The 16395-nt window shown below is 44.7% G+C and overlaps 1 long non-coding RNA gene across 1 annotated transcript; it reads left to right on the forward strand.

Moving 5' to 3' along the window:
* Window positions 1–13102: 13102 nt before the first annotated feature.
* On the forward strand, window positions 13103–15088 carry LOC104077852. The gene is made up of 3 exons (XR_683529.1): window positions 13103–13168; window positions 13258–13314; window positions 14341–15088. It is a non-coding gene; the product is annotated as an uncharacterized LOC104077852 (long non-coding RNA).
* Window positions 15089–16395: the final 1307 nt, after the last annotated feature.

The raw sequence follows: 16395 nt of genomic DNA on the forward strand, positions 1-16395 counted from the left end.
TGTGCTCGGGGTAGCGCTCGCTGAGAAGCGGTTCGCAACCTGTACCTTGCCTGTTGTAAGCGCAGAGGGGCTGCCCGGTGCGGGCAGCGGTGCGAGGCAGAGACCATCCTGTCCCGGTGATTTTAACCCCTGCTCAGAGCCGACCGATAACTTCTTTTGGGGAAAAAGGGGGGGAGCAATTACTTTGTTGCCTTTAAAAATAGCACTGTAACCACCTTTTTTTATGATTAGCTGTAGTATAACCTTTGTCCCTTCAAACTATGCAAGCTATGAAATGTAAATTAGGGATCATTAAAGATAGTTGATTATATTCAATCAGATGGCATTCATGCACTAACTGGAGTATATACAGATAAAGCTATTAGAGTGACTTGTATGCTAACAGCAAGATATAACATACCTACCTATTCTAAAAAAATGATTATTAATATTGTATAACAGGACTGTGGGGGTTGGGAGGGGATGTTATCTCTTACCTTCTTAAAAGGGGATTTAAGATTTTTATAACTGTTTTTTCCATCAAACTTTAATATTTTTGTCAAATTTTTAGGTATTTAATTTGTAAAATAGATTTTACTTTGTACTGGCGTACAGAAAATAGGGTTGATTTAAACTTTTTTGAAGCCAAGTGATCAAGTACATTTGTAATAAAAAGTCAATGGATCTATATCAGTCGTACTCACTGTTTTCATTTCTTGTACGTTCTAATGCAGTGGTGCTGTATGTCTCCCAAGGAAAAAAATTTGGGGAGGTGGGTGGAAGGAGAAGGCAAAAATGTCAGCATTGACGCTGCAAGTTGATGTGACTTTCCGTACGCAAGTGGCCCGTGGTCAGTGGAGATTTGGTAGATGTGCATTTTTACTAAAAACACGGTGCACTTTTTCAAGAAGGGTTTATGAAAACCTGACGTTTTTGGCATGTCTTCACTTCATGCTTCCACCTTGGTGCCCCTAAACTCTAAAGCCGCCCTTTGGGAAGCGCGTTTCCCTGGCACTTAAGAAAAACAAAACCAAACAAAGCAAAACTCTGATTTCTTCTAAGGTGGTGAACTACGGCACGTTACGTTTTTGCACCCGCGCACTTTGCCTGCCATCCTCAAAGGTCTGCCACTTTCTTCTTTTCTCTAAGTTCAACAGGTTAAACTTTTTTTTCTTTTTTTTGAGTAAAATTACCGAGTGTTTTGGATTGAAGACTTCAGCAGATCGACCGAGTCTGAATCCGACACCTTGCAGAGCACTGACATAATTTTTTTTGTTTCTTTGTTTGCTTTAAACCCAGACCTCCCATTTCCCGTTCCAGGGCATATACCAAATCTGATTGACTTGTCTGTGGCAGAAGTTGTGGGAGCTAGAAGTGGAGAATCCTGACATTAATGTACAAGAATGCTAAAACAGGTTTACATTTCGGGGGGCTCTCGTGAAACACGAAAACTCAAAGTGTAACTAGAACCAACCAATTTCCTGGGTTTTGCTAGTCCAATGGGTAGAAAATGAGTCTCTCGTAGGTGAGTTGGAAAGAAGGCAGCGAAAGCAAATTCTTCCACAACTGTGCAATTTGCTCATTCAAAATCCTGCTGCTTCTTACCAGCTTGGATTGCTTTTTGAAAGGTAGGGCTCTGCCTAAAGCGCTGGAGAGTTTCTCTGTTAAAACGAAACTGTCAAGAATTTTTTATTTTTAATTGCAAATTTAAAATCCTGGTTTGCACCTTCTTTTTTCTTTTTTTTCCCTTCTTTTTTTTTTCTTTTTTTTTCTTTTTTTTTTTTTGCTTTGCTTTTTGTCAGGCTTACCCAAACTTTCCTTTTATTTTCTTACTATCCTCCTCCGCTGGCTGCCTACTCCTTGTTAACTCAGCTTGTGTAACTGAAGGGTCACTGTTCATGTTGGTGTTTGGACTATCTGGAAGAGGAGTCCAGCGTAGTTTTAAGTTCTCGTGCTGGGCTTTGTATTTTTTGCACATGCACTTTCTCCCTAAAAGTTTTACTATTCTTGGCTTTCTTCTATAACGCGTGAAGATAGGTGAAAGGATCTGAATTTTTGGTGGCAGAACAGAGAAGCAGGCTGCATGTGAAGTGTTGTCAAAATGTTTTGACAAAACCAACAAGGTAAACAAGTGAGTTCCATTTTTATTCTTGATTCCTTCTGCTGTTGCCATCTCATCTCATTCTCCTGTGCCACTTGCAACAATGAAAGATAATTTCAGCCCAGAGCTTTTTTTCAGGCCTGTGGTTCCTTTTACTCCGCTCACTTGCACATGATTTAGCTCACTGGCACCGCAAAATGTTGTGCGTGGGTTGCAAACGTGGCAAGGAGATACATATATAGAGTTTAAAGCTAGTTAAGGTTAATCTAAACAGACTTTCAAAATTGTAACCATTTTTAAAAGCCTGTTTTAACCAGAGCCTAATCTTTGGACCTGAAGTTCATGGCTTTTTTTTTTTCTCTTAAGTGGGATCTCTCATGTTGAAATTACTGAGGGTGATGGCCTGATGGCACGGGAAGGATGCTCGCCTCTCGTGTGGCAGCTGAGGTTCCTCTGCCAGAGTCGGGCTGCCTGCTCTGCTCCCATCAGCGATGCTGCCTCCCCGCTCCCGTACCGTTCGTGCCAGACAGTCTTGGATCCGCTCTGGGAGTTTCTCTTAGCCTGCCTATCCTTTTTTACTTTCTATCTTTTCAAAGCATTTCGGTTCCTGATGGGACTGTGTTTTAGCAGCACTACAGTCTGGGGGAAAGTCAGCCTACGTAGGGGTCCGCAATGCATCCCACTGCCTGTGAAATACAGGTGGGCTACGAGGCTTTACTGGACTGTGCGTTGCTTGTCGTTAATGCAGGTCTGAACAGCTGTAGATAGCAGAAGTAAATGCCAAATCATCCATTTTTAGGGGTTCACAAAGTCACTCCTCCGATGATATACCGGATATTTTATTGCAATTTGGATGGCATAAAAGTTGCTGCTGGAGAAGTACGTTGTAAGGGAAAGGATGAGCACGTTTGCTTTTGGACGTGCCCTCCTGCAGGCAGGTATGGTGCTGTTGTCACTAACAAAGGCGTCTCCTGAGCCGGTGGACTTAGGCAGGTACCAAGCCGGGTGAAAAGAGTTTGTCCCGGGGGAGAAGCTCCCAGCAGTCACAGCACAGGAGGCGTTGTCTGTCTGGAGGGTGGGAAAAGGCTTCAGAGCAAGGCGGGAGAGCTGGGCTGGCAGAGGTGGACGGCCGAGGTGTGCCTTGGCCGCCGTTCGAGTGCTTCAGCATCTGAACGGGCATTCAGGGTGGAGGGTGGTGCCCTTGCAGAGAAGCACATGAGAGCCAGATGGCAGCAGCTCTGGCAGACCCTTTGCCACGGGCAGCCGAGGGGTGTCGGGCAGCGGATCCCAGGGGAGCGCGGGGCGGCGGGCGCGTGGGGCTGAGCTCCCTGGCTGCGGCAGCTCTGCTGGTCCCGTCTCTGCAATTCGGTGTCTGTACGTGGCTGAAGCCAGACGAGTAGTTGCGGGTTTTTGGAGAGTCGGAGCATGTCACACCTGCCTCTGTGAAAGTAGTAAACACTTGTATAGCCTGTTTGAGGCAAAATATCACAGAAGAGGGAGACTTGAATTCATACAGCGAGAAATGAGGCATGTTTTCACGGAAAAATGTCGGCTGGAGATTAAGTGAGAAAAGATAAAGATAGAGGACTTCTGGCCCCGCTATCTGTCTTTCGAGTGTTGACTGATTAAAACAAGACAGCGAATGACTGGATATCCCTGAACAATGCTTCACTGTCCCTCTGCAGATCGATACTGCTGGCACTCCTTCGCCTGGTCCTGAGCCTTTTGCTCTGGAAGGCACCACGTCCAGCCAAGATGGAGCCCTGCTCAGGTTGGCTGTAAGTTTTGTCTGCGTGTGGGTATTGTCTCATTTTGGGTAACCAGGACCCCGCACCGGACGTCCCCGGGGCCGTGGCGGTGTCTGCGGCAGCTTTGCAGCTCAGGTCGGGTGTGCGCTTCTGCAGCGAAGTGCTGTGCTGTCCCTGCATAACGTACCTTGGTTTTATCGTGGAGCGGTCTCAACGCACATGACCTGATTCGTTTTGGGTTTAACTAAGCCAAAAGACAAGCTCTACCAACCGGTGGGCATTAGGTCCATCAGACCAAGCTAGAGCTTGTGGGAGAGTAAAATCCCCGAAACACAGATAACGTGACTGTCCCGAGCAGTGACTCCTTTGCTGTTGAACTTGGCTCTGGCTGTGCTGATTGCTCGTGTAGACGTAACCCTAGATAAAACAGGAGACCTAGATGGCTGACCATTTTTGCACCTCATTGTCTGCAGCTTAAGTTCACAATATGTGGCGTACTTCTGCTCCTTTCTGGATCAGCCATCATCTGGGAGAGCGCCCGCTTTGAATGGGCGTCTTCTGGATCTCCCCAGCAGGTAACTCGGTCTTAACTCAGATAATTCCTTGGCTCTGCTGGTCATCAGTTGGTTTGCTGTCCATCCTGACGTTAGCTTTGCAAAAATACACACCTTAGCCTTTTCTTAGGCTTAGGCCACATAGGAGACTGAAGTGAAAAGAGGACTGGCTGCAACACTGGCAGTGGGAGCGGAGCTTGGGCTAAGCCTTCCTGGCTGTGGTGCAGAAGGTTTTTTTTCTTGAAACACAATCTTGAAATATGCAAAAAGCGAAGAAAAGCTTCATTCTTTCTGTCGTAGATCGGAGAGGTGAGAGGTGTGGAGTTACATCTGCAGCGTGGAAGGATGTGCCCCTCTTGGCTAGCAAGACCTTGGAGGGAGGCGGCTGTTGTGGGAGCTGATCTGCTGCGTGCCGCCGGGAAGCCAAAGTGCATGCCTTGGAGAGATTTAGACAGCTTTTCGGGGAAAAACCTCTACATGTTGAAATGTCATCCTGGTCAGCATGGTAATTTCTATGGAGAGCTGCTCGTAAAGGTGGCTTGCAAACGGCATCTGAATCCCTGTGACCATGTTGACCCCAATGGATTTCGATTTCATACTGGACATGGTGCACCGTGCGGCAACCCCCATGGGTGACCGTCTTGATGGAAGAGATCGTGTCTCACTGACACACGTCAGTGGTTTTGACTGTGAGGTGTCACTGTCATGCTTGCGGGAAGGCCTGGGAGCTGAGCCTGGGCTCTCAGAGACATCTCAGAGACGTCTCATCATGCCGCTGGACAGATGCGCAGTTGCTCTAGGCTGGGCCAGCACAGGCACGGGGGGCTTTGGGGCTGGTGTGTGAGGACACGCGAGCTGCGGGGTCTCTGCTGCGGGGCTGACCCCCACTGGCGTGTTTTCAGCTCTTCTGTGTCATCAGCTGTGCTGATGTGGCTGGTGCTGAGATGAAGCTGCAGCCTTCACGCGGCGGCTGGAGGAGGCTAAGTCTGTATAAGATATATGCCTGGGTCATTTATAATGCTGGGAGTTGAGGGTGGAGAAAATGAGCAGTGGCGTTTTTTTCCATTGCTGGTGAATGTCACGATGTGCGACTCGAGCTCAAATAACCGGCTGCTTATCATATCTGCGGTGCCCTTCACCTGGTGCGTTAGTCCCGGTCAAAGACTGGGGTGGGTTTTGTTCTTGTAACTCTGGGTAGAAAGGCGCGCTGTTGTGTGCCAGAGTGCAGGACAGTGTTTGTGCATCTTGGGCAGGACCTCTCTGGATAGGACATCTCGGAGCAGCGCTGTCATTTGGTGGTTAGTCGCGTTGGTTTGAGTGTCTTTCTCTCCCCCAGGTTGGGCTTGCTGTAGTGTCTCACTATGTTTTATAGTAGTAGTGTAGTGTCTTACTATATGTTTTATTTCTCCGTGCGCTGTCGTCATTGCACAATAGTTTGTGAGTGTGATCCAAGCTGCTGGCTTTATCGCCTGTAGTCTCCTGAGGTTTGGAACTTGCTTTTCCTGGGCTTGGCTTTTGCTCGGGCATTAGTATGGGCAGAGGAGCTCAAACCAGCGGCTCCTAGGGAGTGTGCATCAGCGCATCGTTGTCAGCTGGTCCAGACTCCTCAAGGCTCACCTGGGGCACTGGGTTTTCAAGGGCCAGCTCCTTTCTTCTGCGTCAGTCCAGCAGAAGGAGGTTCAGCTGTCTCACTTCTAGGTGAACTATGAAGGCTTGCTCATCTGTCAGTACTTCAAGAAATGCTGGGGCTAGAAAGTGTGGATAAAGGATTTTGTGAAATCTGGTATTTAAACCTCCCACTCAAGTGATGCTGAGGAGAGCTGGCAATGTAGCATTGGCTTATCAGAAACTGTGTGGGCAGGTCAACTTAAGAAAAATGTTGTGTGAGCAGCACCAGAGGTGAAGAAAAGAAGCCACTGTCTTGTCAGGTACAGAGTTATAAAAGGTGTTCCAAATTTCTTTTCATTAAAAGGATTATTTTATTTAAATAATAAATGACGGTAGGATCACTGTTGCCAGGGGCTGCTGAAGGGCAGCCAGGCAGGTCTCTGAGCAAATTAAGAACTAGGGGCTTTGAATTATTTTCTAGCATTAATAATTCTGAACTAAGCACTGCAAATTCATGTAATTGTCATCTCTGCTTTCATGCATGCAAACAGTTTGGTTTGTGGATAGGTCTTTTGATAGTGCTGTGTCGAGAGGCTCATTCGATCTTTAAAAAAAAAAAACAAACAGTTGGCTTCTGAGCTGCAACTGTCAATAAAAGTCCTGGTAAATGAATCCTTGCAGGCTTCTGCAAGGCCATATGTAACTTATCTTGTCCAATGAAGGTCTCTAATTGGTGGTTTAAAGTAATTTTTTAAAAAATCCGTTAACAGTCAGTCTATTTTTAGTTTAAAGATGGACTTTATATGGTCATAAAATAAAAATCCTAGCTTAGTTATGGGAATGGAAGAACATTGGCTTAATTGCACTAGGAACTGCACACATGAGTGCAGAGAGGACACACTTCACGAGTGATTATCTTCCGATAAAATACTATACAGTGCAACAAGTGGAGGCGCTCCAAGCTCCAGAAGGCATCTTGAGGCCAAAGTTGCTGAGCTGGTGGAGAAGAGATGGCATTAAATCATCTGCAGATGGTTGTGGTCCATCCTCACCTTGGCACTGGCTGCCTTGTCTTTTATTTGTGGAAATTTGACTTGCAACTGGACAGGATTAAAGGGGCGATTTATAATTTAATACTAAAGCCTTGGTTGAGGAGTTGTTCTCTGTTCTGGAGATGCCTCCAGAAGCTGGGGAAGTAGCTCTGGGAGGTTTGGGTGACAAAGGATTTGGTTGTGGGAAATACAGGCTCTGCTCCCGATGTTTAGGAGATCCACCTGGTGAGTCGCCTGTTGAGTGGACGAGTAGATCCTGGAAGGTATCAGAGTGCCTGGGGCAAGCCTCGGGCTGTCATCCGTGAAGCTGAGATACTTGGGAAGCTAAATTTGGGTGCCTGAGAAGAAGACGGAATTTAGGACATGGTGGTACCTCTTGCTAAAGTCTTAATGCGTGCCTGGGAAAATAGTAGAAAGGGTGTGATAAGTAGGTGAAGTTAAGAGTCATGACTTTGCAGCGTGGGCTGGTTTCCACTTCAGCCGAAGCGTCCCTAGACTGGTGGCACAGAAAGTGGACAGGGTTTTGGGAGGACGGACTGAACACAGTGCTGGTGGAAGGCTGAGACTGTCAGGGCTTGGGTGAAGGCGCTGAAGGTGCCAGGAACAAAAACATGTGCCCGTTTCTCCTGGAGGGCAAGGGGAGACTTTTCGGTGTGGGGTACGAGGAGGTTGAGAGCAGACCTGTGTACGCGGGAGGAGCAACCAGCTGTCAGGCTGCAGATTGGGGTAAGAAATGGGCCTGTGCTCCAAACAAGAAAAATGTCTATACCAGTGTGGAAACATGAAACAAAAATAGTTGTTGTAGCTCGGCGGTGTAAAAAGACCTTGGCGTAGCTGGTCTGATTGAAACATGGTGGGGGGGTGATCAAAATCAGTAAGATACTGCATTACCTGCCATCAGACTATACCGAATAGGCATGCTAGGTCATAAAGGTGTGAAGGAACACTAGAACTAAAAAGTTGCCGTAAAATCTGAGAGGAAATTGGAGTAGTGACAACCACACAGCCAAATTTATGTTGGATATAAATTCCATATTTTAAAGACACAGAGGTATTAGGAAATTTTCTATTCCAGACAAGAAGGTGGTTATGGATTTCATCGGGCTTGAGAGAAAATCAGGCTCATGTGTCTTCATAAACCTGTAAGAAAAAGTAAATTCAATTATGTCCATGCTATCTGGCCAAATTGTTTGAGAAGGAGCTGGCTAACATTTTGGTGAACAAACATCTTGATTTACTTAAAGGATCATTTCTCATAACAGCCTGGTGTAGAGTTAGCCTTGATTTAGGACTAAAACGTAAGAACTGGTTCAAGATATAATTACTGTTGAGTCATTAAATAGCAGTGACCACAGTACAATTACAGGTTCAGCATCCTCAGGGGTGGAAGGCGCTGGACTGAAAATGAGTCTTGTGTTATAAAAGATTGCAGGGGAGAAGATCAGAAAAATAAGGTCCTTAGATTTGTCAAAGCAGCTCCATGGATACCTGGACAGGTTACAAATACCCAAGTTAGGCAGAGCTCTGACATGAAGGAGCTTCAGAGCTGAAGTGGAAATGAGTTATGAAGTAAAATAGTTATAAAGTTATGAAGTGAAATAGCTATAAAGGAAGGGACTTCTGGAGTCCGGCAAGATTCCATCAAAAGACAGAAGTCCAACTCTTGCAAAGTAGACTGAAAGAGCCATGATGTTCGGCAGGTAACCCGTGATCTGGAAATTAAGCAGTTTAGGAGGGGCTTTGAAGAGCCAGGGGCCTTAGGGAGCAAATGCTGTCTTAAGTATATCAGAGGGAAGGCTGGGGAGAAAATCTGAGCGTGCAGGACTGAAGGCACAGTTAATTTTCTGCACTACTTCATACTACTTGTGACTTCTCTGCATCATTCTGGAGCACAAGGCATGTTTGAGAGCCTACCTATCCGTCACCTAGTCCTTTTGGATGGTAAAGATACGGAGCCTCCCCCTGTAACTCGAGTGTTTGGGGCAGAGATGCTCGAGCAAAGTAGTAAATTCAAGTGGAAGAGCAACAGGTGTACCTAGGAGTTTTAAAAGAGCTTGAGACTGAAAACGCTAAAGTTACTAGCCAAAAATAGGGCTGTTAAAAAATATCTTAGTATTCTCCATGACTAGGTAACATCCTAATGTTGGTATTATTTTTGTAATTAAAGCATTAAACGGGGCACTGGGAATTGCAGATCAGCAACCCTGAACTCCGGTTAGAGGAGGAGAAACTGAAGTGCTGTAACTCCTCAGGATGTGATAGGTTGAGAGCAACATACTTTCTGCAAAGAAAGGGGGTTGGACTAGGTCCCTTCCAACCCACACTATTCTGTGATTCTATGATCAATCTTGTTTTCTGGGTAATCTACCAGAATCTTTGAACATGTTGACAAACAGCAGGAGGTGGAGAATCAACTGATCTTTATTTGGATGTTTTAAAAGTTTTGTCAAGTCCTCCTGAGAAGGTATTAAAAAAATTATGCTTGTAATGAGAAGAGAAATATCATGGAGTCCTTCTTTGGTTGCAGCCGATGTTGATCACTTGGGCAGCACCAGGTAGACAAAAGTCTAGTTGGAGATGGTGACCGAAGGCTTCCAGGCCTGCATCTTGAGTAGATCTTCAGGCTTTGAGCAAATGAGTTTCCTCTGGAAAACACCGATTTATTAAAACCAAAGTTGCCAGGTGAAGTGTTGATTTTCGTTGAACTTTTCTGGTGTGCACATCTAGGTCCAGGCTGCAAAGTCTGGTTGACCGAAGAGGAGAAACAAGCCCAGAACACTGGGTAGCATGGCATCTAGATTTCTCCTGTGATGTGACACTGCCAGTTCAAATTCCTACCCTGAGCTTGACTTGCAGGTCTGCCAGATCCCAGAGCATGCCTCAGCAACTGATGTTGTGGGTATGTTCTGTTTTCTTTTGTTTTCACCAAGAAAAAACTAAATGGTTTTGGTTTTAACAATGGGCAGAAAGGGAAGGAGCAGGGAGAGATGTCTGGTCAACATTTTCCAGGTCTCATCTAGCTCTGTTCTTGAGGGAGGGTTGTCCATGTGTGTGCGCGCGTGCAGACCACTCTTCCCTCTCTTCCCAAGAGACCCATAGCTAACTGGTGTGAGCTAGAGCAACCCTTTGCTGCTCTAGGTTAGTTTTAAGCTTCTTAAAAGTCTAGAAGTGGTGGCAAATATCCTTGCTTCTCCCACCTTCCCTGTCTTCAGGAGATCATGGTACCGAAGTGTAAGTGCTTTGATAAATGATCAGATTTTGCAATAGGAGCAGGTTAACTGCAGGCACCTCAAGGCTTTCGGTTAGAGTTAGTGTTTAAATACAAGAATTGGCAATTGAGAGAGCAGAGTGGTTGGTTTATACTAGAGAAGTGAATTCAGCCTGGCCATGACTGGAAAATTCAGAAGAGCATGATAAGGTCTGGTGTGGTGAGCATGCAGCAGTGGGGGCTGACCCTGGGAAATGCAAGGCAATAGGCAGGGGAAAAAAAAGCAATTTTTAATGCTCTAACAATATTGCTAGGCTTTAAGTGATTTGCTCGTTCAGGAGGAAGAATATCTGTTTCTGGGTAGCAAAAGCAAATTAAGTGAAGGTGTATAGACTGCCATAGAAAATAACCGCATATTACAGATTTAGGTGGTAAGGTCTGAGAGGCTGCTGTGCGTGAACTCTCCTGTAACACAGTTCATTAGACCCCCACGGTGTCCCTGTGCTGTTTTCCCTTGGTAATCTGGTGGTTGTCACTGGCGCAACCTTTGTCCCCTCCCCCTGGGAATACTAATTTCATTAGATTGCTCACTTCTAGTTAAATTGTACCAGCTGACTTTGAAGTACTTAATATAAAAACGTCGTGGTATGCTTGCATGATAGTTATTTGATGTAAGAAAAAAAATCTCTTGTGCTCTCTCTTTAGGAATTTGGGCTTTGAGTTTCATTGGGGAGTGTTGTACGTACCCAACTGCACGGGATCGGGCCCATCTCTTTTTAAAAATGTATTTCACATCTGAGATTAGAAACGTTCTAGAAGACAAATCAGAAGATAAAGTTGTCTGTTACAGGCTCAGATGATAATAGCGACTTGTGCTAACGGCTGTCTGTCCACATAGAAAACTGCACGGCTGCTTCTGTTTTAACTGCTGTCAAAGGTCTGGCATTTTGGTAATAGTATTTTTTTCTAAATGTACTGAGTATACTTACCTTTAAATCCTGTTAGGTACAGATAATTATCATTGGTATTCTGTAAATTAGCTCTATACTAGCATTCACATTGGACTAGGCTTAATATTGTGAGTGTCAAAGATGACTTGAAAAAGGAAAATTAATTTATACCCTTTTAATGCGGTTCTACCCCGTATAGGGGGTTGTTTGTAGAAGTACCGGGAGTGCTACAACTGTCTTCCCCCTTTACTTGCTGTGATTCTCTGCAGGAGAACATACAGATTTAAATCTATTTTTCCATCCTTTGGAGACACTGAGATACTATCACAGTGAGGTCCACGGAAACACCTAGATAAACCAGGCCATAACGCAGAGATAATGCATCTTTCCCATTTTTTTTCTTGTGCTGCCAATCAGGCCTCCAAGCTTTTTTTCTTAAAACGTAAAAAAGTTAAATTGTTTGAGTAAAAATCACTTCCTTCATCTGTCCGGCGCAACATCCTCTAATACCTTCGGTCTGGTCAGGCTGGATTATTTGCGGTCTTCCAGAAAAGGTAGACGGGACTGGAATTACTAATGCCAAAAATTGCCCACGGCAAGGGAGGGAAATCCTTATTTTCAAGAAAAAACCCATCCAGAGCCTTTTCAGACACCCCGCAGCACACCACAAGGGTATAAATACCTGCTTTTTCTTTTCCAGGTGATCTTTAAGGCCAGGTAGCAGCGGGCAGGGTCAGTCTGTCCGGGCGGATGGGACGGGGGTCCTGCCCTGCAGATTTGCCCTGCTTCGGCATCAAACCCGAGAGTTTTTAGGCTGGGCTTCTCTCCCCCGAGCAGCGGTCAGCCGCGGCGCGGCCAGCCCCAGGGGCTGCCAGTGCCATTTGGCACCCGCGCTGTTCCGCGCCCCTTGCATCTTCCCGGGTACAAGAGCCCCGGCATCTCCGCGGGTGCTGCCCGCGCGTCGCCCAGCCGCCCGGTGTGCCTTCAGGGAGCTACGTGTGGTTGGCTTTCACCGTGTCCTCAATTTTGATCCCCAGGGCAGAAAAATTAGGGCTTCTTAGTTAAAGAAAAAACAAAAAGTGAAGCAAAATCTCTGGAGAGTGGTGTTTCCCCACGGTAGTGACGGCCGTTCACCAGCCGCTTCTGTTCAGCCATGACCCCTGGTTCGGTTCTGCTAGGTTTTTAGCCATCTTGACCTCATGTTTGCAAATATTATTGGTAATATAATGCTCTATGTACAAATGTCTGTGTGGCTCATGTGTATGTTTCTGTGGTTCAAGTCAGCCACAGACCTCTGGAATTTCATTGTACCTTGGTTAAATGTTGGACTTTTAACTCTTCTACTGTATGGCTTCTTGATTTCTCTTGTCCGATGTGGACCAACTCTATTTTTGGAAATAAATAAGCATGTAAATAAAATGAATGGGTTTATGCCACTTACAAGAAAATGCTTTATTTAAAATATACACTCAGTCTTGTATATTTTATGGTATCTCAGGGAGCGGATGCGGCTCAGGCACCAGCAGCTTTGGTGATGAGATACCATATTATGTACAAATTCATTTCCAGGTGGTTTCAGAAGAAGACTTTCCATCTCCTGAGCCAAAGCCCCGTAGGACCAGCCTTGCGGAGGGGGGGGGGAAATCCAGAAAGAAACGTGTAGTTTAAGGGGAGTAAAGGAAAGAAACACGACTTTCCTCTCAACACAAGGCTTCTGGTTTGAGGTGTCCGGGTGCCAAAGATGCCGCCGAGTGTAGGGATGCCGTGGGGCGGTTCTCGGCTCCTGCCCAGGAGCATGTGGAGATCAGGAACACGATGACTTCTTTTTTTTTTTTTTTTAACTTCTCCATATAAACCAATATTTACCAGTAATCCTGTGTTTCTGTTTTTGTTTTTTGGCAGACTTTTACCAGTAAATATCGGTTTATTCCTGAAACCAGAAGCCCTAAACATACCTTTGTTTATAAGGTCAGTTGTCATTTATGTCTCTCTCATTCCCCGCTCCCCCCCCAGTACAACCCGGCAGGTGATTGAAAGGTACCGAGTTTTCTTTCTAGTTTTCCTGCTCTGCATCTCTGGGAACTGGAGCCCGCAGGACCTAGAGCCTTCTGTTGGTAACGTAGACCCGAGTTTACAAATTATTCTTTTACCATTTTAAAACATGCTTTTAAGGACAGAGGTGTTCCCGGCTGCCCGCTACGGGAACTGGTAAAAACCCCTGCAAATGCATAAATTGCTTCACCTCTCCGAAGCCCGCGGGTAGGTCTCTCACAAGCATCTTCAGGCTTGGGGCTGAGAAAACAATTTATCCAAAAATATACACTAAAAAACGCCATTTCTGTTTTACAGTGAGCAGGACTGGGGGAGGGAAGGGCGGGAAAGGAATTTGAAAATTATTTTTTTCCCCCCATTTTTTCCTGATTTTCTAATTACTGCTAGAAAGCAAGTGTGATGTGGGGAGGAGGGAGAGAATTTGGACATTGCCCTTCCTAAACTCGTTGTAAACTCTTCCTCCAAGGCTGGGAGAAAGGGCAAGTAAAAGGTCTGATCCTTAAAAGGACATTGCTAGGTGTCTGGGACCCCAAAAGCAGCTGGCGCTTTTTAATGACGGGAATCGCTTTAGGTCATTTTTTCGGAGTTTTGGTTTATACCAAGACAAATCGACTTGGGAGCGTTGAAGCCTCCTTTTTTTTCCGCAAGTGTTTGCGACCCAAACACAACAGCGTTATGCTAATACTCAAGAAAGAGAGAAGCTGGTGAGGAATAGAAGATGAGTTGACTGCACAGTCCCAGCCAATTTTTTTTCCCAAGCAAACAAAATGGAAAAAAAAAAAAAAAATCAGCCCCGACCCCAAAAAAACGCAACCTCCCAAAAAAGCAAGCCAAAGAGGATCTCAAATGCCTAGTCTGGTTTTATTGTACATGGTTGGCAAGAGCATTTTTGGCATAGCTGCAACCTAACTATGTCCCTTTAAGGAGCACCAGCGGCTAATTTCCTCCTAATGAACCCAAAAGCTGAGGTTTTTGCAGTTTTTGAGTGCAGATCGAAGCTCCTGCAGCCTTAGTTGGAGTCCAGAATGAGGGGCGCCCTTCCAGCTGTGCACTTTGAGCTGAAAACTACCTTTCCTCCCCTTTTGCAGCCTGTGTGGTTCTGATTGCTGGCAGTTCTGTAATACAACTTTAATCTGAGCAATTGAGGCTGGTCCTACATTATCTTCAGACGTCTTGCGGAGGACTCCTGTTACCAGTTTGGTACTCAAAAGCTACACCCCACCATCAGAAGTCACTTATTTTTTTTTCAAAGGCAGTGATAGATTACCCTCTCTAGCTCTAATGGAGAAATGATAATTGCAATGCAACTTTCTAATAAATTGTTCATATATTCATAATTCCGTTGCAATCCCGAATTGGAGAAGAGATCTGTTAAAGGTATATATTAGTCTAGATTTTTTCTTATTGTAAATACTGTAATTTTATAATACTGTCAATATTTTATTAACTTAGAAATATTTAACAGAGTTTAATCTATGGTAGTTGATTTATTTATAGGTTTATGTTGCAGCCAATATTGCATTACATTCTAATGTAAGATTAACTTTCAGCATGTAAACATTGATTTAATATATCATTGGAAAGATTAAGAGAGAAGACTCTCACTCTTAATCTGTAATATTTGCCCCCGAATTCGGAATTATTTAACGAAATCTTAGGAGGTTTCAAGAGCTCATGAATATAACAACTGCAGTTGGATTTGAAAACTTGAATTTTGGAATGTACCTGGCTCTTTCACCCTGTGAACAAGTTTGCTTCAATATCTAATCTATATAGTACGGAAGTCTTTATTTTGAGCAAAGGGACACTGTCAGATCAATTTTAGATTCTTGTTTTAGGGGGAAAAAAAAAAGCAAAACTCACCCCCAGTGCATGTGTGTTAATTCCTTTTTAATTGCAAGGGGAAAAAATCCTTTTCTTGTTGGTTTGGGTATTTGGCTGGAAGCATTCCCGCAGCAGTTTGCGTCCCTGCAGCCGGGGCGCGGGGTGGAAATCCGGTCGCTGCCAGGAGTCTCTCCGGTCCCGGCGAGAGGCGAGATGCCCGGCGGTGCTGCCGCGGTCCTGCCATCCCGGGCACCCACTGCAGGCGGAGCTTGGTGAGATGGGTAAAAGTGCACAAGGTCTAAAACTTGCCAATTTTTGACCAAGGTTTTTGCTTTTTTTTTTAAATCTCTCTCTCTCTCTTTTAGCCTGATGGTGTCCCTTTAACAGCATAAAGATGTTCATGTTCTCTGAAAAACCGTTAGAAGTTATTTTCTTTTTAAGGCAGGGGAGAATTGGTCTATAATATGTTTGCAACGTAACCTGCGTAAAAATACCAAAAATATATCAAGGGTTTTCACGGGAGTTGGTATTTTTTGAGTGTAAAAGTTAATCTTTATTAGAGATGTGCCAATCTATACTGCTTTATTGTAGTGTTGTTACACTTAGGCATTTCAGTTAACTTACGAATATATACTGTAACAGTATACTTTGTACAGATTTATTTAAAATTTATTTGAAAACTGAAATAAAGTAGGCAGAAAATAAAGATATTTATTTTTCATTTGACTATGTAAGAAGGTATCATTCTTTTGGTTTTAGTGCACTGGTGTACCAAGCCTCAGAACCACTGCTTTCTCCAGCTCATAGGATGCTTTTCCGAGACTGTGGATACGTGTATGTGTACTGCTGTGTTGATAAGTAAATGCCAACGATGGAGTTCGTTGCTTTTATGCATCCCAAAGAGAAGTTCTCCACCGTTCATTTTCTGTTTTCTGACCGAAAAGGCATGTGTTTGTGAACATTGTTCACGCAAGTTCTGCCATCCCACTCTCACATCAGCTTATACCAATGCCAGGATGGGAGGATTTGCCTGCGTACCTTCCCCAAAATACCCCGGTCCGCAGTGGCATCGTCAGGGAGCAGTTCAAACGTGTGTCCTTTGGGCTTTGTGTAAAGCAAACGCAGAACAAGAAAAATCGAGATGTTAAATCCACTAGAAAACAAATTCCTTATTGTACAGTAGTATGGAGATCTCTAGTCAACCTGCCATTAATAATAGATTCTTATTTTTTGAATGATCTATTTAAAAGAACAGCAAGCATTGTATTTGCTAGTAAATCTGAAGTGTTTACATGGAATTACTAAATAAATTATTTGAT

The sequence above is a fragment of the Fulmarus glacialis genome, unplaced genomic scaffold (genome assembly GCF_000690835.1).
Source record: "Fulmarus glacialis isolate BGI_N327 unplaced genomic scaffold, ASM69083v1 scaffold13336, whole genome shotgun sequence".
Taxonomy (NCBI): Eukaryota; Metazoa; Chordata; class Aves; order Procellariiformes; family Procellariidae; genus Fulmarus; species Fulmarus glacialis.